This window comes from Eulemur rufifrons, chromosome 30 (genome assembly GCF_041146395.1).
Source record: "Eulemur rufifrons isolate Redbay chromosome 30, OSU_ERuf_1, whole genome shotgun sequence".
In the NCBI taxonomy this organism is placed as follows: Eukaryota; Metazoa; Chordata; class Mammalia; order Primates; family Lemuridae; genus Eulemur; species Eulemur rufifrons.
The window spans coordinates 6,980,001-7,005,647 of record NC_091012.1 but is presented as its reverse complement, the minus strand read 5'-3'; positions in this window follow the sequence as shown (position 1 = coordinate 7,005,647).

Here is a 25,647-nt window from a genome sequence, read left to right as displayed (position 1 = left end):
TGTCAGTCTCCACTAACAAAAATACGAAACACCAAGTCAGCTACTCCTCAGCATGGTTATGTCCGTCGCAGCCTTCTTGGGTTTCAGGAGGCACAAACAAAGGTTCTCACAATTATGGTGAAACGCTGAACACCTTCCAATGATTTTCAACGTAATGGTTAATTTAAAAGCTCTGCGGCATACTTCTTGGAACAAGGCAGTTACCTGTTCCCACGCAAACAGGAGTATATAGAACCATGGTGGATTTCCAGCTGATGAAGTAAAGGACTATTAAAGGAACGGGATGACCATGGGGATCATCGTTAATTCTCTGAAAGAGAATCCGCCCTTTTCACCTGCCAAACACATTCCCACTTCTCCTCTCTGGGGATAATAAAAACTAACCAGCGAACTGACAGAGGGCCTGACCCCCCCATCCACATCGACCACACAAAAAAAAAAAAAACCGTACCCTTCAGCTACTAATATAATGCTAACTTGAAAAATTTCCCTGCATTTTAAAACAATGGAAAAATGGTGGTGGGATGATACTTAGAAGAATGGCTTCTTGTCAGTCTCCACTAACAAAAATAGGCAACACCAAGTCAGCTACTCCTCAGCATGGTTATGTCCGTCGCAGCGTTCTTGGGTTTCAGGAGGCACAAACAATGGTTCTCACAATTATGGTGAAACGCTGAACACCTTCAAATGATTTTCAACGTAGTGGTTAATTGAAAAGCTCTGCGGCATACTTCTTGGAACAAGGCAGTTACCTGTTCCCCCGCAAAGAGGAGTATAGACAACCATGGTGGATTTCCAGCTGATGAAGTAAAGGATTATTAAAGGAACGGGATGACCATGGGGATCATCTTTAATTCTCTGAAACAGAATCCGCCCTTTTCACCTGCCAAACACATGCCCACTTCTCCTCTCTGGGGATAATAAAAACTAACCAGCGAACTGACAGAGGACCTGACCCCCACCATCCACATCGACCACACACACAAAAAAAAAACCGTACCCTCCAGCTACTAATTATAAGGCTAACTTACAAAATTTCCCTGCTTTTTAAAACAATGGAAAAATGGTGGTGGGATGATACTTTGAAGAATGGCTTCTTGTCAGTCTCCACTAACAAAAATAGGCAACACCAAGTCAGCTACTCCTCAGCATGGTTATGTCCGTCGCAGCCTTCTTGGGTTTCAGGAGGCACAAACAAAGGTTCTCACAATTATGGTGAAACGCTGAACACCTGCAAATGATTTTCAACGTAGTGGTTAATTGAAAAGCTCTGTGGCATACTTCTTGGAACAAGGCAGTTACCTGTTCCCACGCAAAGAGGAGTATAGAGAACCATGGTGGATTTCCAGCTGATGAAGTAAAGGATTATTAAAGGAACGGGATGACCATGGGGATCATCGTTAATTCTCTGAAACAGAATCCGCCCTTTTAACCTGCCAAACACATGCCCACTTCTCCTCTCTGGTGATAATAAAAACTAACCAGCGAACTGACAGAGGGCCTGACCCCCCCCATCCACATCGACCAAACACACAAAAAAAAACCGTACCCTCCACCTACTAATTATAATGCTAACTTGCAAAATTTCCCTGCATTTTAAAACAATGGAAAAATGGTGGTGGGATCATACTTAGAAGAATGGCTTCTTGTCAGTCTCCACTAACAAAAATAGGCAACACCAAGTCAGCTACTCCTCAGCATAGTTATGTCCGTCGCAGCCTTCTTGGGTTTCAGGAGGGACATACAAACGTTATCAAAATTATGGTGAAACGCTGAACACCTGCAAATAATTTTCAACGTACTGGTTAATTTGAAAACTCTCCAGCATACTTCTTGGAACAAGCCAGGTACCTGTGCCCATGCATAGAGGAGTATATAGAAACATGGTGGAATCCCAGCTGATGAAGCAAAGGATTCTTAAAGGAATGAGATGACAATGCGGATCCTGTTTAATTCTCTGAAACAGAATCCGCTCTTTTCACCTGCCAAACACATGCCCACTACTCTTCTCTGGGGATAATAAAAACAAACCAGCGATCTGACAGAGGGCCTGAACACCCATCCTGACCGACCCCACAAAACAAAAAAGTACCCTCCAGCTACTAATTATAATGCTAACTTGCAAAATTTCCCTGCATTTTAAAACAATGGAAAAATGGTGGTGGTATGATACTTAGAAGAATGGCTTCTTGTCAGTCTCCACTGACAAAAATAGGCAACACCAAGTCAGCTACGCCTCAGCATAGTTATGTCCGTAGCAGCCATATTTGGTTTCAGTAGGCACATACACACGTTATCACAATTATGGTGAAACGCTGAAAACCTGCAAAGGATTGTCAACATACTGGTTAATTGAAAAGCTCTGAGGCATACTTCTTGGAACTAGCCAGTTTCCTGTGCCCACGCATAGACAAGTATATAGAACCATGGTGGATTCCCAGCTCATGAAGCAAAGGATTCTTAAAGGAACGGGATTACCATGCGGATCCTGTTTAATTCTCTGAAACAGATCCGCAGTTTTCACCTGCCATACTAATACCCACTTCTCCTCTCTGGGGATAATAAAAACCAACCGGGGAACTGACAGAGGGCCTGACGAATACATCCACACCGACCCCACAGGAAAAAAAAAAAAAAAACACCGTAGCCTCCAGCTACTAATTATAATGCTAACTTGCAAAATTTCCCTGCATTTTAAAACAATGGAAAAATGGTGGTGGGATGATACTTAGAAGAATGGCTTCTTGTCAGTCTCCACTAACAAAAATAGGCAACACCAAGTCAGCTACTCCTCAGCATAGTTATGTCCGTCGCAGCCTTCTAGGGTTTCAGGAGGCACAAACAAATGTTCTCACAATTATGGTAAAACGCTGAACACCTGCAAATAATTTTCAACGTAGTGGTTAATTGAAAAGCTCTGCGGCATACTTCTTGGTACAAGCCAGTTACCTGTTCTCACGCAAACAGGGGTATATAGAACCATGGTGGATTTCCAGCTGATGAAGTAAAGGATTGTTAAAGGAACGGGATGACCATGGGGATCATCGTTAATTCTCTGAAACAGAATCCGCCCTATTCACCTGCCAAACACATGCCCACTTCTCCTCTCTGGGGATAATAAAAACTAACCAGTGAACTGACAGACGGCCTGACCCCCCCATCCACATCGACCACACACACAAAAAAATCCGTACCCTCCAGCTACTAATTATAATGCTAACTTGCAAAATTTCCCTGCATTTTAAAACAATGGAAAAATGGTGGTGGGATCATACTTAGAAGAATGGCTTCTTGTCTGTCTCCACTAACAAAAATAGGCAACACCATGTCAGCTACTCCGCAGCATAGTTATGTCCGTCGCAGCCTTCTTGGGTTTCAGGAGGGACATACAAACGTTATCAAAATTATGGTGAAACGCTGAAAACCTGCAAATAATTTTCAACGTAGTGGTTAATTTGAAAACTCTCCAGCATAATTCTTGGAACAAGCCAAGTACCTGTGCCCACGCATAGAGGAGTATATAGAAACATGGTGGAATCCCAGCTGATGAAGAAAAGGATTCTTAAAGGAATGAGATGACCATGCGGATCCTGTTTAATTCTCTGAAACAGAATCCGCACTTTTCACCTGCCAAACACATGCCCACTTCTCCTCTCTGGGGATAATAAAAACTAACCAGCGAACTGACAGAGGGCCTGACCCCCACCATCCACATCGACCACACACAAAAAAAAAAACCGTACCCTTCATCTACTAATATAATGCTAACTTGAAAAATTTCCCTGCATTTTAAAACAATGGAAAAATGGTGGTGGGATTATACTTAGAAGAATGGCTTCTTGTCAGTCTCCACTAACAAAAATAGGAAACACCAAGTCAGCTACTCCTCAGCATAGTTATGTCCGTCGCAGCCTTCTAGGGTTTCAGGAGGCACAAACAAAGGTTCTCACAATTATGGTAAAACGCTGAACACCTGCAAATAATTTTTGACGTAGTGGTTAATTGAAAATCTCTGCGGCATACTTCTTGGAACAAGCCAGTTACCTGTTCCCACGCAAACAGGAGTGTATAGAACCATGGTGGATTTCCAGCTGATGAAGTAAAGGATTATTAAAGGAACGGGATGACCATGGGGATCATCGTTAATTCTCTGAAACAGAATCCGCCCTATTCACCTGCCAAACACATGCCCACTTCTCCTCTCTGGGGATAATAAAAACTAACCAGTGAACTGACAGAGGGCCTGACCCCCCCATCCACATCGACCACACACAAAAAAAAAACCGTACCCTCCAGCTACTAATTATAATGCTAACTTGCAAAATTTCCCTGCATTTTAAAACAATGGAAAAATGGTGGTGGGATCATACTTAGAAGAATGGCTTCTTGTCTGTCTCCACTAACAAAAATAGGCAACACCAAGTCAGCTACTCCTCAGCATAGTTATGTCCGTCGCAGCCTTCTTGGGTTTCAGGAGGGACATACAAACGTTATCAAAATTATGGTGAAACGCTGAAAACCTGCAAATAATTTTCAACGTACTGGTTAATTTGAAAACTCTCCAGCATAATTCTTGGAACAAGCCAGGTACCTGTGCCCACGCATAGAGGAGTATATAGAAACATGGTGGAATCCCAGCTGATGAAGAAAAGGATTCTTAAAGGAATGAGATGACCATGCGGATCCTGTTTAATTCTCTGAAACAGAATCCGCACTTTTCACCTGCCAAACACATTCCCACTTCTCCTCTCTGGGGATAATAAAAACTAACCAGCGAACTGACAGAGGGCCTGACCCCCACCATCCACATCGACCACACACAAAAAAAAAAACCGTACCCTTCAGCTACTAATATAATGCTAACTTGAAAAATTTCCCTGCATTTTAAAACAATGGAAAAATGGTGGTGGGATCATTCTTAGAAGAATGGCTTCTTGTCAGTCTCCACTAACAAAAATAGGAAACACCAAGTCAGCTACTCCTCAGCATAGTTATGTCCGTCGCAGCCTTCTAGGGTTTCAGGAGGCACAAACAAAGGTTCTCACAATTATGGTAAAACGCTCAACACCTGCAAATAATTTTCAACGTAGTGGTTAATTGAAAAGCTCTGCGGCATACTTCTTGGAACAAGCCAGTTACCTGTTCCCACGCAAACAGGAGTATATAGAACCATGGTGGATTTCCAGCTGATGAAGTAAAGGATTATTAAAGGAACGGGATGACCATGGGGATCATCTTTAATTCTCTGAAACAGAATCCGCCCTTTTCACCTGCCAAACACATGCCCACTTCTCCTCTCTGGGGATAATAAAAACTAACCAGCGAACTGACAGAGGACCTGACCCCCACCATCCACATAGACCACAAACACAAAAAAAAAAAACGTACCCTCCAGCTACTAATTATAAAGCTAACTTACAAAATTTCCCTGCATTTTAAAACAATGGAAAATTGGTGGTGGAATGATACTTAGAAGAATGGCTTCTTGTCAGTCTCCACTAACAAAAATAGGCAACACCAAGTCAGCTACTCTTCAGCATGTTTATGTCCGTCGCAGCGTTCTTGGGTTTCAGGAGGCAAAAACAAAGATTCTCACAATTATGGTGAAACACTGAACACCTTCAAATGATTTTCAACGTAGTGGTTAATTGAAAATCTCTGCGGCATACTTCTCGGAACAAGGCAGTTACCTGTTCCCCCGCAAAGAGGAGTATAGACAACCATGGTGGATTTCCAGCTGATGAAGTAAAGGATTATTAAAGGAACGGGATGACCATGGGGATCATCGTTAATTCTCTGAAACAGAATCCGCACTTTTCACCTGCCAAACACATGCCCACTACTCTTCTCTGGGGATAATAAAAACAAACCAGCGATCTGACAGAGGGCCTGAACACCCATCCTGACCGACCCCACAAAACAAAAAAGTACCCTCCAGCTACTAATTATAATGCCAATTTGCAAAATTTCCCTGCATTTTTAAACAATGGAGAAATGATGGTGGGATGATACTTAGAAGAATGGCTTCTTGTCAGTCTCCACTGACAAAAATAGGCAACACCAAGTCAGCTACGCCTCAGCATAGTTATGTCCGTAGCAGCCATATTTGGTTTCAGTAGGCACATACACACGTTATCACAATTATGGTGAAACGCTGAAAACCTGCAAAGGATTGTCAACATACTGGTTAATTGAAAAGCTCTGAGGCATACTTCTTGGAACTAGCCAGTTTCCTGTGCCCACGCATAGACAAGTATATAGAACCATGGTGGATTCCCAGCTCATGAAGCAAAGGATTCTTAAAGGAACGGGATTACCATGCGGATCCTGTTTAATTCTCTGAAACAGATCCGCAGTTTTCACCTGCCATACTAATACCCACTTCTCCTCTCTGGGGATAATAAAAACCAACCGGGGAACTGACAGAGGGCCTGACGAATACATCCACACCGACCCCACAGGAAAAAAAAAAAAAAACACCGTAGCCTCCAGCTACTAATTATAATGCTAACTTGCAAAATTTTCCTGCATTTTCAAACAATGGAAAAATGATGGTGAGATGATACTTACAAGAATGGATTCTTGTCAGTCTCCACTAAAAAAATAGGCAAAACCAAGTCAGCTACTCCTCAGCATAGTTATGTCCGTCGCAGCCTTCTTGGGTTTCAGGAGGCACAAACAAACGTTATCACAATTATGGTGAAACGCTGAACACCTGGAAATAATTTTCAAGGTACTGGTTAATTGAAAAGCTCTGCGGCATACTTCTTGGAACAAGCCAGTTACCTGTTCCCACGCAAACAGGAGTATATAGAACCATGGTGGATTTCCAGCTGATGAAGTAAAGGACTATTAAAGGAACGGGATGACCATGGGGATGATCGTTAATTCTCTGAAACAGAATCCGCCCTTTTCACCTGCCAAACACATGCCCACTTCTCCTCTCTGGGGATAATAAAAACTAACCAGCGAACTGACAGAGGGCCTGACCCCCACCATCCACATCGACCACACACACAAAAAAAAAACCGTACCCTTCAGCTACTAATATAATGCTAACTTGAAAAATTTCCCTGCATTTTAAAACAATGGAAAAATGGTGTTGGGATCATACTTAGAAGAATGGCTTCTTGTCAGTCTCCACTAACAAAAATAGGAAACACCAAGTCAGCTACTCCTCAGCATAGTTATGTCCGTCGCAGCCTTCTAGGGTTTCAGGAGGCACAAACAAAGGTTCTCACAATTATGGTAAAACGCTCAACACCTGCAAATAATTTTCAACGTAGTGGTTAATTGAAAAGCTCTGCGGCATACTTCTTGGAACAAGCCAGTTACCTGTTCCCACGCAAACAGGAGTATATAGAACCATGGTGGATTTCCATCTGATGAAGTAAAGGATTATTAAAGGAACGGGATGACCATGGGGATCATCTTTAATTCTCTGAAACAGAATCCGCCCTTTTCACCTGCCAAACACATGCCCACTTCTCCTCTCTGGGGATAATAAAAACTAACCAGCGAACTGACAGAGGACCTGACCCCCACCATCCACATCGACCACACACACAAAAAAAAAACCGTACCCTCCAGCTACTAATTATAAGGCTAACTTACAAATTTTCCCTGCATTTTAAAACAATGGAAAATTGGTGGTGGGATGATACTTAGAAGAATGGCTTCTTGTCAGTCTCCACTAACAAAAATAGGCAACACCAAGTCAGCTACTCCTCAGCATGGTTATGTCCGTCGCAGCCTTCTTGGGTTTCAGGAGGCACAAACAAAGGTTCTCACAATTATGGTGAAACGCTGAACACCTTCAAATGATTTTCAACGTAGTGGTTAATTGAAAAGCTCTGCGGCATACTTCTTGGAACAAGGCAGTTACCTGTTCCCCCGTAAAGAGGAGTATAGACAACCATGGTGGATTTCCAGCTGATGAAGTAAAGGATTATTAAAGGAACGGGATGACCATGGGGATCATCGTTAATTCTCTGAAACAGAATCCGCCCTTTTCACCTGCCAAACACATGCCCACTTCTCCTCTCTGGGGATAATAAAAACTAACCAGCGAACTGACAGAGGGCCTGACCCCCCCCATCCACATCGACCACACACAAAAAAAAAACCGTACCCTCCAGCTACTAATTATAATGCTAACTTGCAAAATTTCCCTGCATTTTAAAACAATGGAAAAATGGTGGTGGGATGATACTCAGAAGAATGGCTTCTTGTCAGTCTCCACTAACAAAAATAGGCAACACCAAGTCAGCTACTCCTCAGCATAGTTATGTCCGTCGCAGCCTTCTTGGGTTTCAGGAGGGACATACAAACGTTATCAAAATTATGGTGAAACGCTGAAAACCTGCAAATAATTTTCAACGTACTGGTTAATTTGAAAACTCTCCAGCATAATTTTTGGTACAAGCCAGGTACCTGGCCCACGCATAGAGGAGTATATAGAAACATGGTGGAATCCCAACTGATGAAGCAAAAGGTTCTTAAAGGAATGAGATGACCATGCGGATCCTGTTTAATTCTCTGAAACAGAATCCGCACTTTTCACCTGCCAAACACATGCCCACTACTCTTCTCTGGGGATAATAAAAACAAACCAGCGATCTGACAGAGGGCCTGAACACCCATCCTGACCGACCCCACAAAACAAAAAAGTACCCTCCAGCTACTAATTATAATGCCAATTTGCAAAATTTCCCTGCATTTTTAAACAATGGAGAAATGATGGTGGGATGATACTTAGAAGAATGGCTTCTTGTCAGTCTCCACTGACAAAAATAGGCAACACCAAGTCAGCTACGCCTCAGCATAGTTATGTCCGTAGCAGCCATATTTGGTTTCAGTAGGCACATACACACGTTATCACAATTATGGTGAAACGCTGAAAACCTGCAAAGGATTGTCAACATACTGGTTAATTGAAAAGCTCTGAGGCATACTTCTTGGAACTAGCCAGTTTCCTGTGCCCACGCATAGACAAGTATATAGAACCATGGTGGATTCCCAGCTCATGAAGCAAAGGATTCTTAAAGGAACCGGATTACCATGCGGATCCTGTTTAATTCTCTGAAACAGATCCGCAGTTTTCACCTGCCATACTAATACCCACTTCTCCTCTCTGGGGATAATAAAAACCAACCGGGGAACTGACAGAGAGCCTGACCAACACATCCACACCGACCCCACAGGAAAAAAAAAAAAAACACCGTAGCCTCCAGCTACTAATTATAATGCTAACTTGCAAAATTTTCCTGCATTTTTAAACAATGGAAAAATGATGGTGAGATGATACTTACAAGAATGGATTCTTGTCAGTCTCCACTAACAAAAATAGGCAAAACCAAGTCAGCTACGCCTCAGCATAGTTATGTCCGTCGCAGCCTTCTTGGGTTTCAGGAGGCACAAACAAACGTTATCACAATTATGGTGAAATGCTGAACACCTGGAAATAATTTTCAACGTACTGGTTAATTGAAAAGCTCTGCGGCATACTTCTTGGAACAAGCCAGTTACCTGTTCCCACGCAAACAGGAGTATATAGAACCATGGTGGATTTCCAGCTGATGAAGTAAAGGATTATTAAAGGAACGGGATGACCATGGGGATGATCGTTAATTCTCTGAAAGAGAATCCGCCCTTTTCACCTGCCAAACACATGCCCACTTCTCCTCTCTGGGGATAATAAAAACTAACCAGCGAACTGACAGAGGGCCTGTCCCCCACCATCCATGTCGACCACACACACAAAAAAAAAAACCGTACCCTCCAGCTACTAATTATAATGCTAACTTGCAAAATTTCCCTGCATTTTAAAACAATGGAAAAATGGTGGTGGGATGATACTTAGAAGAATGGCTTCTTGTCAGTCTCCACTGACAAAAATAGGCAACACCAAGTCAGCTACGCCTCAGCATAGTTATGTCCGTAGCAGCCATATTTGGTTTCAGTAGGCACATACACACGTTATCACAATTATGGTGAAACGCTGAAAACCTGCAAAGGATTGTCAACATACTGGTTAATTGAAAAGCTCTGAGGCATACTTCTTGGAACTAGCCAGTTTCCTGTGCCCACGCATAGACATGTATATAGAACCATGGTGGATTCCCAGCTCATGAAGCAAAGGATTCTTAAAGGAACGGGATTACCATGCGGATCCTGTTTAATTCTCTGAAACAGATCCGCAGTTTTCACCTGCCATACTAATACCCACTTCTCCTCTCTGGGGATAATAAAAACCAACCGGGGAACTGACAGAGGGCCTGACCAACACATCCACACCGACCCCACAGGAAAAAAAAAAAAAAAAACACCGTAGCCTCCAGCTACTAATTATAATGCTAACTTGCAAAATTTTCCTGCATTTTTAAACAATGGAAAAATGATGGTGAGATGATACTTACAAGAATGGATTCTTGTCAGTCTCCACTAACAAAAAAAGGAAAACCAAGTCAGCTACGCCTCAGCATAGTTATGTCCGTCGCAGCCTTCTTGGGTTTCAGGAGGCACAAACAAAGGTTCTCACAATTATGGTGAAACGCTGAACACCTGCAAATAATTTTCAACGTAGTGGTTAATTGAATATCTCTGCGGCATACTTCTTGGTACAAGCCAGTTACCTGTTCCCACGCAAAGAGGAGTATAGAGAACCATGGTGGATTTCCAGCTGATGAAGTAAAGGATTATTAAAGGAACGGGATGACCATGGGGATCATCGTTAATTCTCTGAAACAGAATCCGCCCTTTTCACCTGCCAAACACATGCCCACTTCTCCTCTCTGGGGATAATAAAAACTAACCAGCGAACTGACAGAGGGCCTGACCCCCCCCATCCACATCGACCACACACAAGAAAAAAAAACCGTACCCTCCAGCTACTAATTATAATGCTAACTTGCAAAATTTCCCTGCATTTAAAACAATGGAAAAATGGTGGTGGGATCATACTTAGAAGAATGGCTTCTTGTCTGTCTCCACTAACAAAAATAGGCAACACCAAGTCAGCTACTCCTCAGCATGGTTATGTCCGTCGCAGCCTTCTTGGGTTTCAGGAGGCACAAACAAAGGTTCTCACAATTATGGTGAAACGCTGAACACCTGCAAATAATTTTCAACGTAGTGGTTAATTGAAAAGCTCTGCGGCATACTTCTTGGAACAAGGCAGTTACCTGTTCCCACGCAAAGAGGAGTATAGAGAACCATGGTGGATTTCCAGCTGATGAAGTAAAGGATTATTAAAGGAACGGGATGACCATGGGGATCATCGTTAATTCTCTGAAACAGAATCCGCCCTTTTCACCTGCCAAACACATGCCCACTTCTCCTCTCTGGGGATAATAAAAACTAACCAGCGAACTGACAGAGGGCCTGACCCCCCCCATCCACATCGACCACACACACACACAAAAAAAACCGTACCTTCCAGCTAGTAATTATAATGCTAACTTGCAAAATTTCCCTGCATTTTAAAACAATGGAAAAATGGTGGTGGGATGATACTTAGAAGAATGGCTTCTTGTCAGTCTCCACTAACAAAAATAGGCAACACCAAGTCAGCTACTCCTCAGCATAGTTATGTCCGTCGCAGCCTTCTTGGGTTTCAGGAGGGACATACAAACGTTATCAAAATTATGGTGAAACGCTGAAAACCTGCAAATAATTTTCAACGTACTGGTTAATTTGAAAACTCTCCAGCATAATTTTTGGAACAAGCCAGGTACCTGGCCCACGCATAGAGGAGTATATAGAAACATGGTGGAATCCCAGCTGATGAAGCAAAGTATTCTTAAAGGAATGAGATGACCATGCGGATCCTGTTTAATTCTCTGAAACAGAATCCGCACTTTTCACCTGCCAAACACATGCCCACTACTCTTCTCTGGGGATAATAAAAACAAACCAGCGATCTGACAGAGGGCCTGAACACCCATCCTGACCGACCCCACAAAACAAAAAAGTACCCTCCAGCTACTAATTATAATGCCAATTTGCAAAATTTCCCTGCATTTTTAAACAATGGAGAAATGATGGTGGGATGATACTTAGAAGAATGGCTTCTTGTCAGTCTCCACTGACAAAAATAGGCAACACCAAGTCAGCTACGCCTCAGCATAGTTATGTCCGTAGCAGCCATATTTGGTTTCAGTAGGCACATACACACGTTATCACAATTATGGTGAAACGCTGAAAACCTGCAAAGGATTGTCAACATACTGGTTAATTGAAAAGCTCTGAGGCATACTTCTTGGAACTAGCCAGTTTCCTGTGCCCACGCATAGACAAGTATATAGAACCATGGTGGATTCCCAGCTCATGAAGCAAAGGATTCTTAAAGGAACGGGATTACCATGCGGATCCTGTTTAATTCTCTGAAACAGATCCGCAGTTTTCACCTGCCATACTAATACCCACTTCTCCTCTCTGGGGATAATAAAAACCAACCGGGGAACTGACAGAGGGCCTGACCAACACATCCACACCGACCCCACAGGAAAAAAAAAAAAAAAAAACACCGTAGCCTCCAGCTACTAATTATAATGCTAACTTGCAAAATTTTCCTGCATTTTTAAACAATGGAAAAATGATGGTGAGATGATACTTACAAGAATGGATTCTTGTCAGTCTCCACTAACAAAAAAAGGAAAACCAAGTCAGCTACTCCTCAGCATAGTTATGTCCGTCACAGCCTTCTTGGGTTTCAGGAGGCACAAACAAAGGTTCTCACAATTATGGTGAAACGCTGAACACCTGCAAATGATTTTCAACGTAGTGGTTAATTGAAAACTCTGTGGCATACTTCTTGGACCAATCCAGTTACCTGTTCCCACGCAAAGAGGAGTATAGAGAACCATGGTGGATTTCCAGCTGATGAAGTAAAGGATTATTAAAGGAACGGGATGACCATGGGGATCATCGTTAATTCTCTGAAACAGAATCCGCCCTTTTCACCTGCCAAACACATGCCCACTTCTCCTCTCTGGGGATAATAAAAACTAACCAGCGAACTGACAGAGGGCCTGACCCCCCCCATCCACATCGACCACACACAAAAAAAAAACCGGACCCTCCAGCTACTAATTATAATGCTAACTTGCAAAATTTCCCTGCATTTAAAACAATGGAAAAATAGTGGTCGGATCATACTTAGAAGAATGGCTTCTTGTCTGTCTCCACTAACAAAAATAGGCAACACCAAGTGAGCTACTCCTCAGCATAGTTATGTCCGTCGCAGCCTTCTTGGGTTTCAGGAGGGACATACAAACGTTATCAAAATTATGGTGAAACGCTGAAAACCTGCAAATAATTTTCAACGTACTGGTTAATTTGAAAACTCTCCAGCATAATTCTTGGAACAAGCCAGGTACCTGTGCCCACGCATAGAGGAGTATATAGAAACATGGTGGAATCCCAGCTGATGAAGCAAAGGATTCTTAAAGGAATGAGATGACCATGCGGATCCTGTTTAATTCTCTGAAACAGAATCCGCACTTTTCACCTGCCAAACACATGCCCACTACTCTTCTCTGGGGATAATAAAAACAAACCAGCGATCTGACAGAGGGCCTGAACACCCATCCTGACTGACCCCACAAAACAAAAAAGTACCCTCCAGCTACTAATTATAATGGCAATTTGCAAAATTTCCCTGCATTTTTAAACAATGGAGAAATGATGGTGGGATGATACGTAGAAGAATGGCTTCTTGTCAGTCTCCACTGACAAAAATAGGCAACACCAAGTCAGCTACGCCTCAGCATAGTTATGTCCGTAGCAGCCATATTTGGTTTCAGTAGGCACATACACACGTTATCACAATTATGGTGAAACGCTGAAAACCTGCAAAGGATTGTCAACATACTGGTTAATTGAAAAGCTCTGAGGCATACTTCTTGGAACTAGCCAGTTTCCTGTGCCCACGCATAGACAAGTATATAGAACCATGGTGGATTCCCAGCTCATGAAGCAAAGGATTCTTAAAGGAACGGGATTACCATGCGGATCCTGTTTAATTCTCTGAAACAGATCCGCAGTTTTCACCTGCCATACTAATACCCACTTCTCCTCTCTGGGGATAATAAAAACCAACCAGGGAACTGACAGAGGGCCTGACCAACACATCCACACCGACCCCACAGGAAAAAAAAAAAAAAAACACCGTAGCCTCCAGCTACTAATTATAATGCTAAGTTGCAAAATTTTCCTGCATTTTTAAACAATGGAAAAATGATGGTGAGATGATACTTACAAGAATGGATTCTTGTCAGTCTCCACTAACAAAAATAGGCAAAACCAAGTCAGCTACTCCTCAGCATAGTTATGTCCGTCGCAGCCTTCTTGGGTTTCAGGAGGCACAAACAAACGTTATCACAATTATGGTGAAACGCTGAACACCTGCAAATAATTTTCAACGTACTGGTTAATTGAAAAGCTCTGCGGCATACTTCTTGGAACAAGCCAGTTACCTGTTCCCTCGCAAAGAGGAGTATATAGAACCGTGGTGGATTTCCAGCTGATGAAGTAAAGGATTATTAAAGGAACGGGATGACCATGGGGATCATCGTTAATTCTCTGAAACAGAATCCGCCCTTTTCACCTGCCAAACACATGCCCACTTCTCCTCTCTGGGGATAATAAAAACTAACCAGCGAACTGACAGAGGGCCTGACCCCCCCATCCACATCGACCACACACACAAAAAAAAAAACCGTACCCTCCAGCTACTAATTATAATGCTATCTTGCAAAATTTCCCTGCATTTTAAAACAATGGAAAAATGGTGGTGGGATGATACTTAGAAGAATGGCTTCTTGTCAGTCTCCACTAACAAAAATAGGCAACACCAAGTCAGCTACGCCTCAGCATAGTTATGCCCGTGGCAGCCATGTTGGGTTTAAGGAGGCATATACAAACTTTATCATAATTATGGTGAAACGTGCTGAAAACCCGGCAAATAATTCTCAACGTACTGTTTAATTCAAAAGCTCTGTGGCATACTTCTTGGAAGAAGCCAGTTACCTGGGCCCACGCATAGAGGGGTCTAGAGAACCATGGTGGATTCCAAGGTGATGAATCTAAGGATTCTTAAAGGAACAGGCTGAAAAGTGCAGATCCTGACTGAAACAGGATTCGGACTTTTTGCCTGCAACACACATGCCCACTTCTCCTCTCTAGGGATAACAAAAACAACGCATCGGATTGACAGATGGCCTGCCCCCGCCCCCCACCACCCCACACAAAATCGTGCCCTCCAGCGACTGATCCTTATGCTATCTGGCAATACGTCCTCTGCCTTTTAAAATAATGGAGATAGAATGGTGGAATTATACCTAAAAGACTGGCTTATTGCCAGACTCCCATACCAAGTATTCGCAACAGCAAGTCACCTAGGCCTCAGCACACGTTTGTCCCTGGCAGCCATCTTGGGTTTAAGGAGGCACAGATGAACCTTATCACAATTATGGTGAAAGGTGCTGCAAAAGCGGTCAAGTAATTCTCATGGTAGTGGTTACTTGAAAAGCTCTGCGGCATAATTCTTTGGACTATCCAGTTAACTGGGCCCACGCATAGAGCAGTCTAGAGGCCCATGGTGGATTCCCAGCTGATGAAGCAAGGGATTCTTAATGGAACGGGGTGAAAAGTGCGGTTTCTGTTTCAGTCTAAGACAGAAACGGGGGTCCGAACTTTTCACCTGTCACACACATGCCCACTTCTCCGGTCTGGGGAAAATAAAAACAATCCAGCGAACTGACAGAGGGCCTGCGCCCCCCACCCACACCGATCCCACAAATAAAAATGTCCCCTCCAGCTACTAATTATTATGCTAACTTGCAAAGGTTTCCGTGCATTTTAAAATAATGGGGAAAATATGGTGGAATGATACTTAAAAGAATGGCCTCCTTCCAGCCTCCAGTAACAAGTGTCGTGAAATCCAAGTGACCTAGGCCTCAGCATAGTTTTCTCCGTGGCAGCCATCTTGTGTTTAAGGAGGCACAGACGATCCTTATCACAATTATGGTGATATGTGCTGCAGAAACTGGCAAATAATTCTACACGTAGTGTTTATCTCAAAAGCTGTGCAGCATACATCTTGGTACAGGCCAGTTCATGGGCCCATGCATGGAGGGTTCTAAGGAACCATGGTGGATTCCCAGCTGATGAATCAAAGGATTTTTAATGGAACCGGCTGAAAAGTGCGGATACTGTTTCAGTCTAACTGAAACAGGATCCGCACATTTCACCTGCCACAAATATATCCACTTCCCTGTCTGGGCATAATAAACACAAACAACCAGACTGACAGAGGGACTGTCCCCCAAACCACCCCGATCCCACCCAAAAACGTCCCCTCCGTTGACTCATCCTTATGCTAACTGCCGAAAGTTGCTCACCTTTTAATATAAGGGAGAAAGGATGGGGCAATGATAATTAAAAGACTGGATTCTTGTCAGACTCCCGTACCAAGTATTGGCAACACCAAGCGAGAGAACCCTCAGTATAGGTTTGTCCATGGAAGCCATCTAGGGTTTAAGGAAGCACAAATGAACCTTATCAAAATTATGGTAAAAGTGCTGGAAAAGCTGGCAAATAATTTCCATGGTAGTGGTTATTTCAAATGCTCTGTGGCATACTTCTTTGAACTAGCCTGTTAAGTGGGTCCACACATAGTGGGGTGTAGAGAACTATGGTGGATTCCCAGCTGATGAAGCAAAGGATTCTTAAAGGAACAGGATGAAAAGTGCCGATCCTGTATCAGTCTAAGACTGAAACAGGATCCACACTTTTCACTTGCCACACACATGTCCACTTCTCCTCTCCGGGGATAATAAAAACAAACCACTGGACTGACAGAGGGCCTGGCTCTGCCTCTCCCACCCCACACAAAAACGTTTTCTCCAGCGACTCATCCTTAAGCTAAATGGCAATAGGTGCTCTGCCTTTTAAAATAGTTGTGAAAGGAAGGTGGAATGATACTTAAAGGAATGGCTTCTTGCCACGGACCAGTACCAATTATCGGCAACTCCAAGGGAGATTGGCCTAACCGTAGTTTTTTCTGTGGAAGCCAGCTTGGGTTTCAGGATGCACTGCCTAACCTTTTCACAATCATTGTGAAAGTTGCTGCAAAAACTGGCAAATAATACTCAATGTAGTGGTTATTTCCAAAGCTCTGCGGCATACATCTTGGAACTAGCCAGTTACCTGGACCCACACATAGAGGAGTCTCGACAGCCATGGTGGATTCCCAGCTGATGAATCAAAGGATTCGTAAAGGAACTGGCTGAAAAGTGCGGATCCTGTTTCAGTCTAAGACTGAAACAGGATCCGTACTTTTCACCTGCCACACACATGCCCACCTCTCCTCTTTGGGCATAATAAAGACAAACCACCAGACAGACAGAGAGCCTTCCCCTCAACGCACCACCCAACCCCACTCAAAAACGTCCCCTCCAGCAACTCATTCTTATGATAACTGGAAAAAGGTGTTCTGCCTTTTAAAATGATGGAGAAAGGATGGTGGAATGACTCTTAATAGCATGGCTTCTTGCCAGGCTCCAGTACCAACTATCGGCAACACCAAGTGAACTAGGCCTCAGCATACTTTTGTCCGCCCCAGCCATCTTGGGTTGAAGGAGGCACGGATGAACCTTATCACAATTATGGTGAAAGGTGGTGCAAAAACTAGCAAATAATTCTCAACGTAGTGGTTATTTCAAAACTCTGTGGCATACTTCTTGGAACTAGCCAGTTACCTGGGCCCACGCATAGAGGTCTTTAAAGAACCATGGTGTATTCCCAGCTGATGAATCAAACGATTCTTTTTTGTTTGTTTGTTTGTTAGCTCATTATGGGGGTACAAAAGATCAGGCTATATACATTCCCCATGCCTCCCCTTTCCCCCGATTCTGAGCTTCAATTTTGTCCATTCCCTAGTCAGTGCACATCACATTCATCATGTAGGTGTGCACCCCTCCTCTCCCCCACCCCATCCCCCCCAGTTAGAACTTGAAGGGTGTCCATTCCCCAGGCAGTGCACATCACATTCATCAAGTAGGTATACACCCATCCCTTCCACCCGGCCCCAACCTCTGTCCGATACCCAATTGGTGTTGTTCCCAAATGTGCACTCAGGGAAACCAATTTGCTGGTGAGTACATGTGGTGCTTATTTTTCCATTCTTTGGATACTTCACTTAATAGAATGGGATCCAGCTCTCTCCAGGAGAACCAAAGAGATGCCATATCGCCATTATTTCTAATAGCTGAGTAATATTCCATGGTATACATATACCACATTTTGCTAATCCATTCATGAATTGATGGGCATTTGGGTTGTTTCCACATCTTTGTGATTGTGAATTGTGCTGCTATAATCATTCAGGTGCAGGTGTCTTTTTTATAGAATGACTTTTGTTCTTCTGGGTAGATGTCCAATAATGGAATTGCTGGATCGAATGGTAGGTCTACTTGAATCTGTTTAAGGTATCTCCACATTGCTTTCCACAGGGGCTGCACTAGTTTACAGTCCCACCAGCAGTGTATGAATGTACCTATCTCGCCACACCCACACCAACATGTATAGTTTTGGGACTTTTTGATAAAGGCCATTCCTACTGGAGTTAAGTGATATCTCATTGTGGTTTTGATTTGCATTTCCCTGATGATTAGAGATGTTGAACACTTTTTCATATGTTTGTTAGCCATTTTTATATCTTCTTTTGAAAAATTTCTATTTATGTCCTTTGCCCACTTTTTGATAGGGTTGTTTGATTTTTTCTTACTGATTTTTCTGAGTTCTAAATAGATTCTTGTTATCAGTCCTTTATCTGATGTGTAGTATGCGAAAATTTTTTCCCATTCTGTAGGTTGTCCATTTACTCTCGTGACTGTTTCTTTGGCTGTGCAGAAGCTTTTTAATTTGATCAGGTCCCATTTATTTATTTTTGTTGTTGCTGTGATTGCTTTAGGGGTCTTCTTCATAAATTCTTTGCCTAGGCCAATGTCTGTAAGAGTCTTTCCTACATTTTCTTCTAGAATTCTAATAGTTTCTGACCTTAGGTTTAAGTCTGTTAACCACTGTGATTTGATTTTTGTGAGGGGTGAGAGTTGTGTGTCCTGTTTTAGTCTTCTACATGTGGATATCCAGTTTTCCCAGCACCATTTATTAAATAAGGAATCTTTTCCCCAGAGTATGTTTTTGTCTGCTTTGTCAAAGATTAGATGGCTATATGAGGATGGTTTTATATTGGGATTTTCTGTTCTGTTCCACTGGTCTGTGTCCCTGCACTTGTGCCAGTACCAGGCTGTTTTAAGAACCACAGCCTTGTAGTATAGTTTGAAGTCTGGCAAATTAATACTTCCCATTTTGTTTTTGTTGTTTAAGATTGCTTTTGCTAAACGGGGTCTTCCCTGGTTCCATACAAAGCGTAAAATTATTTTTTCTATGTCTGTGAAAAAAGATGTTGGTAATTTAATAAGGATTGCATTGAATCTGTAGATAACTTTGGGCAGTATAGACATTTTAACAATGTTGATTCTACCGATCCATGAGCATGGTATGGTTTTCCACCTATTTACATGTTCTGCAATTTCCTTCCTCAGTGTTTCATAGTTCTCCCTATAGAGGTCCTTTACCTCCTTAGTTAAATAAATTCCTAGGTATTTTATTTTCTTTGTTGCTATTTTGAAGGGTATTGAGTCCTTAATTTGGTTTTCCATTTGACTGTTATTGGCATATATGAATTCCTCTGATTTGTGTGTATTGATTTTCTATCCTGAGACTTTACTGAATTCATTGATCAATTCCAGGAGTCTCTTGGTTGAAACCTTGGGGTTTTATAGATATAACATCATATCATCAGCAAAGAGTGAGAGTTTGATCTCTTCTGTCCCTATTTCAACTCCCTTGATTCTGCTCTCTTGCCTGATAGCTCTTGCAAGGACTTCCAATACTATGTAGAAAAGTAATGGGGACAGTGGTAAGCCTTGTCTGGTTCCAGTTTGAAGTGGGAATGCTTTCAGTTTTTCCCCATTCAGTATGATGTTGGCTGAGGGTTTGTCGTATATGGCTTGTATCATTTTTATATAGGCCCCATCTATGCCTATTTTGTTAAGTGTTCTTATCATAAAAGGGTGTTGAATTTTGTCAAATGCTTTCTCTGCATCTATTGAGAGGATCATCTGATCTTTATTTTTGCTTCTATTTATGTGATGAATTACATTCCCATATGTCAAACCATCCCTGCATCTCTGGGATGAAGCCCACTTGGTCGTGATGGATTATTTTTTTGATAAGCACTTGGATTCGATTTGTTAGAATTTTATTGAGAATTTTTGCATCTATATTCATAAGAGAAATTGGTCTATAGTTCTCTGTTTTAGTTGCATCCTTTCCTGGATTTGGTATCAGGATTATGTTGGCTTGGTAAAAAGTGTTGGGGAGAATCCCATCCTTCTCTATATTGGAGAATAGTTTATGTACGATGGGCACCAGTTCTTCTTTGTAGGTATGGTAGAATTCAGGTGTGAACCCATCTGGTCCAGGGCTTTTCTTTTTGGGAAGGTTTTTTATTGCTGTTTCAATTTCAGATCTAGATATCGGTCTATTCAGGAATTCTATTTCTTCCTGGTTGAGCCTGGGAAGGCTGTGTGTTTATAAGAATTTGTCCATTTCCTCCAGGTTTTCTAATTTGTGTGCATAAAGATTTTTGTAGAATTCATAGATGATATCATGTATCTCTGTGGCATCAGTCGTGATTACTCCTTTCGTGTTCCTGATCGAGGTTATAAGAGATTTTTCTTTTCTGCTCTTGGTTAGTTTAGCCAGAGGTGTGTCAATTTTGTTTATTTTTTCAAAGAACCAACTTTTGGTTTTATTAATCTCCGTTATGGTTTGGTTTAATCTCCCTTATGCTCCCTTATGGTCCTTTTCATTTAGTTCTGATTTAATCTTAATAATTTCCTTCTGCTGGGTTTGGGTTTGGTCTCTTCTTTCTTCTCCAGCTCTTTGAGTCTATTCATTAGATTGTCTATTTGTAAGTTTTCTGTCTTTTTGGTATAGGCATTTATGGAAATAAATTTTCCTCTCAGGACTGCTTTAGCTGTGTCCCACAGATTTTGATAAGTTGTATCTCCTTTGTCGTTTAATTCAGAGAATCTTTTGATTTCTGACTTGATTTCTTCATTTATAAAATGATTGTTCAGGAGAAGGTTATTTAGCTTCCATGACTTTGAGTAGAAATGAGGATTTCTGTTAGGGTTCATTGTTACTTTTATTCCACTGTGATCCGAGAAGCTGCATGGTATTATTTCTATATTTTTAAATTTTTTAAGACATGCTTTATGTCCTAAGATATGGTCAATCTTGGAGAATGTCCCATGAGCTGATGAGAAGAACTTATATTCAGTGGTATTTGGGTAGAATGTCCTGTAGATGTCAGTCAGGCCCATTTGGTCTAGCATTCTATATACGTCCAATATTTCTTTGTTTATTTTTTGTTTGGAGGATCTGTCTTGGACTGTCAGTGGCGTGTTAAAATCTCTGGCTACTAAAGTGTTGTTATCTATCATTTGGTTCAGATCAAGTAGGGTTTGCTTTATGAATCTGGGTGCACCTAGATCGGGTGCATATATGTTAAGTATAGTTATGTCTTCTTGTTGAATTGTACCCTTCACCAGTATATAGTAACCATCTTTGTCTTTCTTTACTTTTGTTGATTTAAAAACTACGTTATCGGAGATTAGAACTGCCACGCCAGCTTTCTTTTGGGTTCCATTTGCTTGGAATATTGATTTCCACCCTTTTATTTTCAGTCTAAATGCATCCTTGCAGGTTAGATGAGTTTCCTGAAGACAGCAGATACTTGGCTTATATCTTTTTTATCCATCGGGCCAGTCCATGTCTCTTGAGTGGGGAATTCAATCCATTCACATTTAATGAGAGAACTGATAAGCGAGACAGATTGCTGTTCCTCATGTTGGGTTGAATTTCATTGATCTGTTTTCTCTCTTGAGCCATTATGATAACTGTGTTTTCATATTTATCTCTTGATTAGTGTTACATTCGAGGGTCCTTCTTGTGCTGGACCACGTGTAACTCTGTTTTGAATACTTCTTGGAAAGCTGCTCTTGTCTTGGTGAATTCTCTGAGTTTTTGTTTATCTGAGAATGTCTTAATTTCACCTTCATATATAAAACTGAGCTTATCTGGGTACAGGATTCTAGGCTGGGCATTATTCTGTTTCAGAAGAGTGAGAATGCAGCTCCAATCTCTTCTTGCTTGTAAGGTTTCAGTTGAGAAATCTGGCGTGATTCGGATGGGCTTTCCTTTGTATGTTACTTGTTTCTTTCTCCTTACAGATTGAAGAAGGGCCTCGTTAGTGGATATTTTGGTCAGTCTGATAACTACATGACGTGGTGTCTTCCTATTTGGTATGAATCTCTCAGAGGTTCTTTGAGCTTCTTGAACCTGTGTATCTAGAGATTTGGCAAGGCCTGGGAAATTTTCCTCAATTATATCTTCAGATACTTTATTCAACCCTTGCTTATTGTCTTCTTCACCCTCAGGAATGCCGATAACTCTCACGTTAGGCTTCTTCACATAATCCCACATTTCTTGTAGACTATGATTATTTCTCATGTTTCTTTGTTTTAACTCTGTGACTGCCTTATTTAATTGGAAAGTGTTATCTTCGATCTCTGAGATTCTTTCTTCTGTTTGATCTACCCTGCTCTTGAGACTTTCCACTGTGTTTTGTAGCTCCTTGAATAAATTTTTCATTTCCAGGAGTTCAGTTTGATTTTTCTTCAGTATTTCAATTTCTTTGGTGAATTTTTCTTCCAAGTCCTGGATCTTTTTTGTGGTTTCTTTGTGTTGATTATCCATTTTTTCTTGCATAATGTTCAGCGTATTTATGATCCATGTTTGAAATTCTTCCTGTGACATGTTGCTATTTGGAATCTGCTTTGCGTTAATTGGTGGAGAACTAGTAATCCTCTTTGAGGGCATGGTTTCAGCTTGATTCTTTATACTCCTAGAGTTCCTTCGCTGAGCCCTTCCCATCTGAATGAATCCTTAAGATCCCTTCTTTCAGCTTTAGTCTGGATAGGGGCACACTGTGAGTGCCAGGTAAGCTGCCTCCTCTGTCACTAGGGGGAGCCCTTCACATATTGTTCAGGATTTTGCTAGCTCCGCTGGGGGGGCTGCCCCTCTTCCTCTCCCGAGGTGGCTTCTGTCTCTCTCTGCGAGAAAGACAGTGGATAGGGAGAGTGGAGCGGTGCCCTCATTCACCCAGCGCCCCAGCCACTGCAGTTCCCGCGGGCGATGGTCTGCCCCACCCCAATGTCTGCAAGGTCCACGCTCCACTCTCTCGTGACTGGGGAACCACTCAGTGTTCACACAAAGGTGGAGCTCCTAGTCAGGGTCCGTGGACTAGGGAAGGGAGCCGCCCAGGGAGCCGCCCGGTACCCAATCGCTCCTCAGCGTTTAGGCTGTGGACCCCGACAATGGCGGCCGCCCGTCTGCAGATCACTGTCACTGGGGTTGAATGCTCAGGGACCGGCAGAGGCCAGAGGAGCCGGGGAGCGGGAGAATCCAGCCGCCCACCTATACGAGGCAGTTTGGCGTCTGCTAGAGCCGGGACCAAAGCAGCCCCACCGCCCGCGTATAGGAGACAGTTGCTAGGTGCGTCAGCTGCGCACAGCACTCCAGGGTCCAAAATGCCTCCTGCCAATGTCTCCTCTCTGCAGAGCCCCACATCTCCCGTGGCGATTCTGCACCGACTTCAGGCAGATCCTCAATTGAGTGGGTGTGGAGGTCAGAGGGGGAACAAGATGCTTTCCTGTGGGGCTGAACCCACCCCACTCTCTGGTGATGTGGGTACAGCTGTCCCGTGCTCCCTTCTCTATTGGCCATCCCGCACTCTCCAGATTTTGGTGATTTATTTCCCTAATCACCTCAGTCTTTTCTTGCTCTCTCTCTCTGTCCCACGCTGATTCTCCATGGATTCACACCACCGTTCTTGTGGGGAAGTGAACCTCTAGGGTTGTGGCAGTGGGAGACCCATGCCTTCCACTCCAGGAGCACGAATCCAGGAGGTCACCACCATTCCACCATCATTGAGAATGAATCAAAGGAGTCTTAAAGGAACGGGCTGAAAAGTGCGGATCCTGTTTCAGTCTAAGTCTGAAACAGGATCCGCACTTTTCACCTGCCACACACATGCCCACTTCTCCTCTCTGGGCATAATAAAAACAAACCACTGGACTGACAGAGGGCTTGCCCCCCCACACACACCACAAGACCCCACACAAAAACGTCCCCTCCAGTGACTCATTCTTATGCTAACTGGCAAACGGTGCTATGCCTTTTAAAATAATGGAAAAAGGATGGTGGAATGATACTTGAAAGACTGGTTTTATTCCACGCTCCCGTACCAAGTATCGGCAACACCAAGTGAGCTAGGCCTCAGCATAGTTTTTTCCCTGGCAGCCATCTTGGGATTAAGGAGGCAGAGAAGTACCTTGTCACAATTATGGTGAAAGGTGCTGCAAAAACTGGCAAATAATTCTCCACGTAGTGGTTATTTCAAAAGCTCTATGGCATACTTCTTGGAACCAGCTAGTTACCTGGGGCCACGCATAGAGGGTTATAGAGAACCATGGTGGATTCACGGAAGAAGAGTCAAATGATTCTTAAAGGAACGGGCAGAAAATGTGGATCCTGTTTCAGTCTAAGACTAAAACAGTATCCGCACTTTTCACCTGCTGCACACATGCCAACTTCTCCTCTCTGAGGATTAAAAAAAAAACAAAAAAACAAAAAAACACTGGACTGGCAGAGCGCCTGCCCCCTCACACACCACCTGACCCCACACAACAACGTGCCCTCCAGCAACTCATTCTTATGCTAACTGGCAAAAGGTGCTCTGCCTTTTAAAACAATGGAAAAAGGTTGGTGGAATGATACTTAAAAGACTGGCTTCTTGCCAGGCTCCAGTACCAAGTATAGGCAATACCAAGTGAGGTAGGCCTCAGCATGGTTTTGTCCATGGCAGCCAGCTTGGTTTAAGGAGGCAGAGACGAACCTTGTCACAATTATGGTGAAAGGTGCTGCAAAAACTGGCAAATAATTCTCCACGTAGTGGTTATTTCAAAAGCTCTGCAGCATAATTCTTGGAAGTATCCAGTTAAAGGGTCCCACGCATTGAGGGGTCCAGAGAACCATGGTAGATTGCCAGGTGATGAATCAAAGGATTCTTAAAGAAACGGGCTGAAAACTGCTGATCCTCTTTCACCCTAAGACTGAAAGAGGATCAGCACTTTTCACCTGCCACACACATGCCCACTTCTCCTCTCTGGGCCTAATAAAAACAAACCGCCAGACTGAAAGATGCCCTGACCCCCAAACACCACCCGACCCCACAAAAAAAGTCCCTTCCAGCGACTCATTCTTATGCTAACTGCCAAAAGGTGCTCTGCCATTTAAAATAGTGGAGAAAGGATCATGGATTGATATTTAAAAAACTGGCTTCTTGCCAGGGTCCAGTACCAAGTATTGGCAACACCAAGTGAGCTATGCCTCAGCATAGTGTTTTCCATGGCAGCCATCTTGTGTTTAAGGATGCAGAGGCGAATCTTA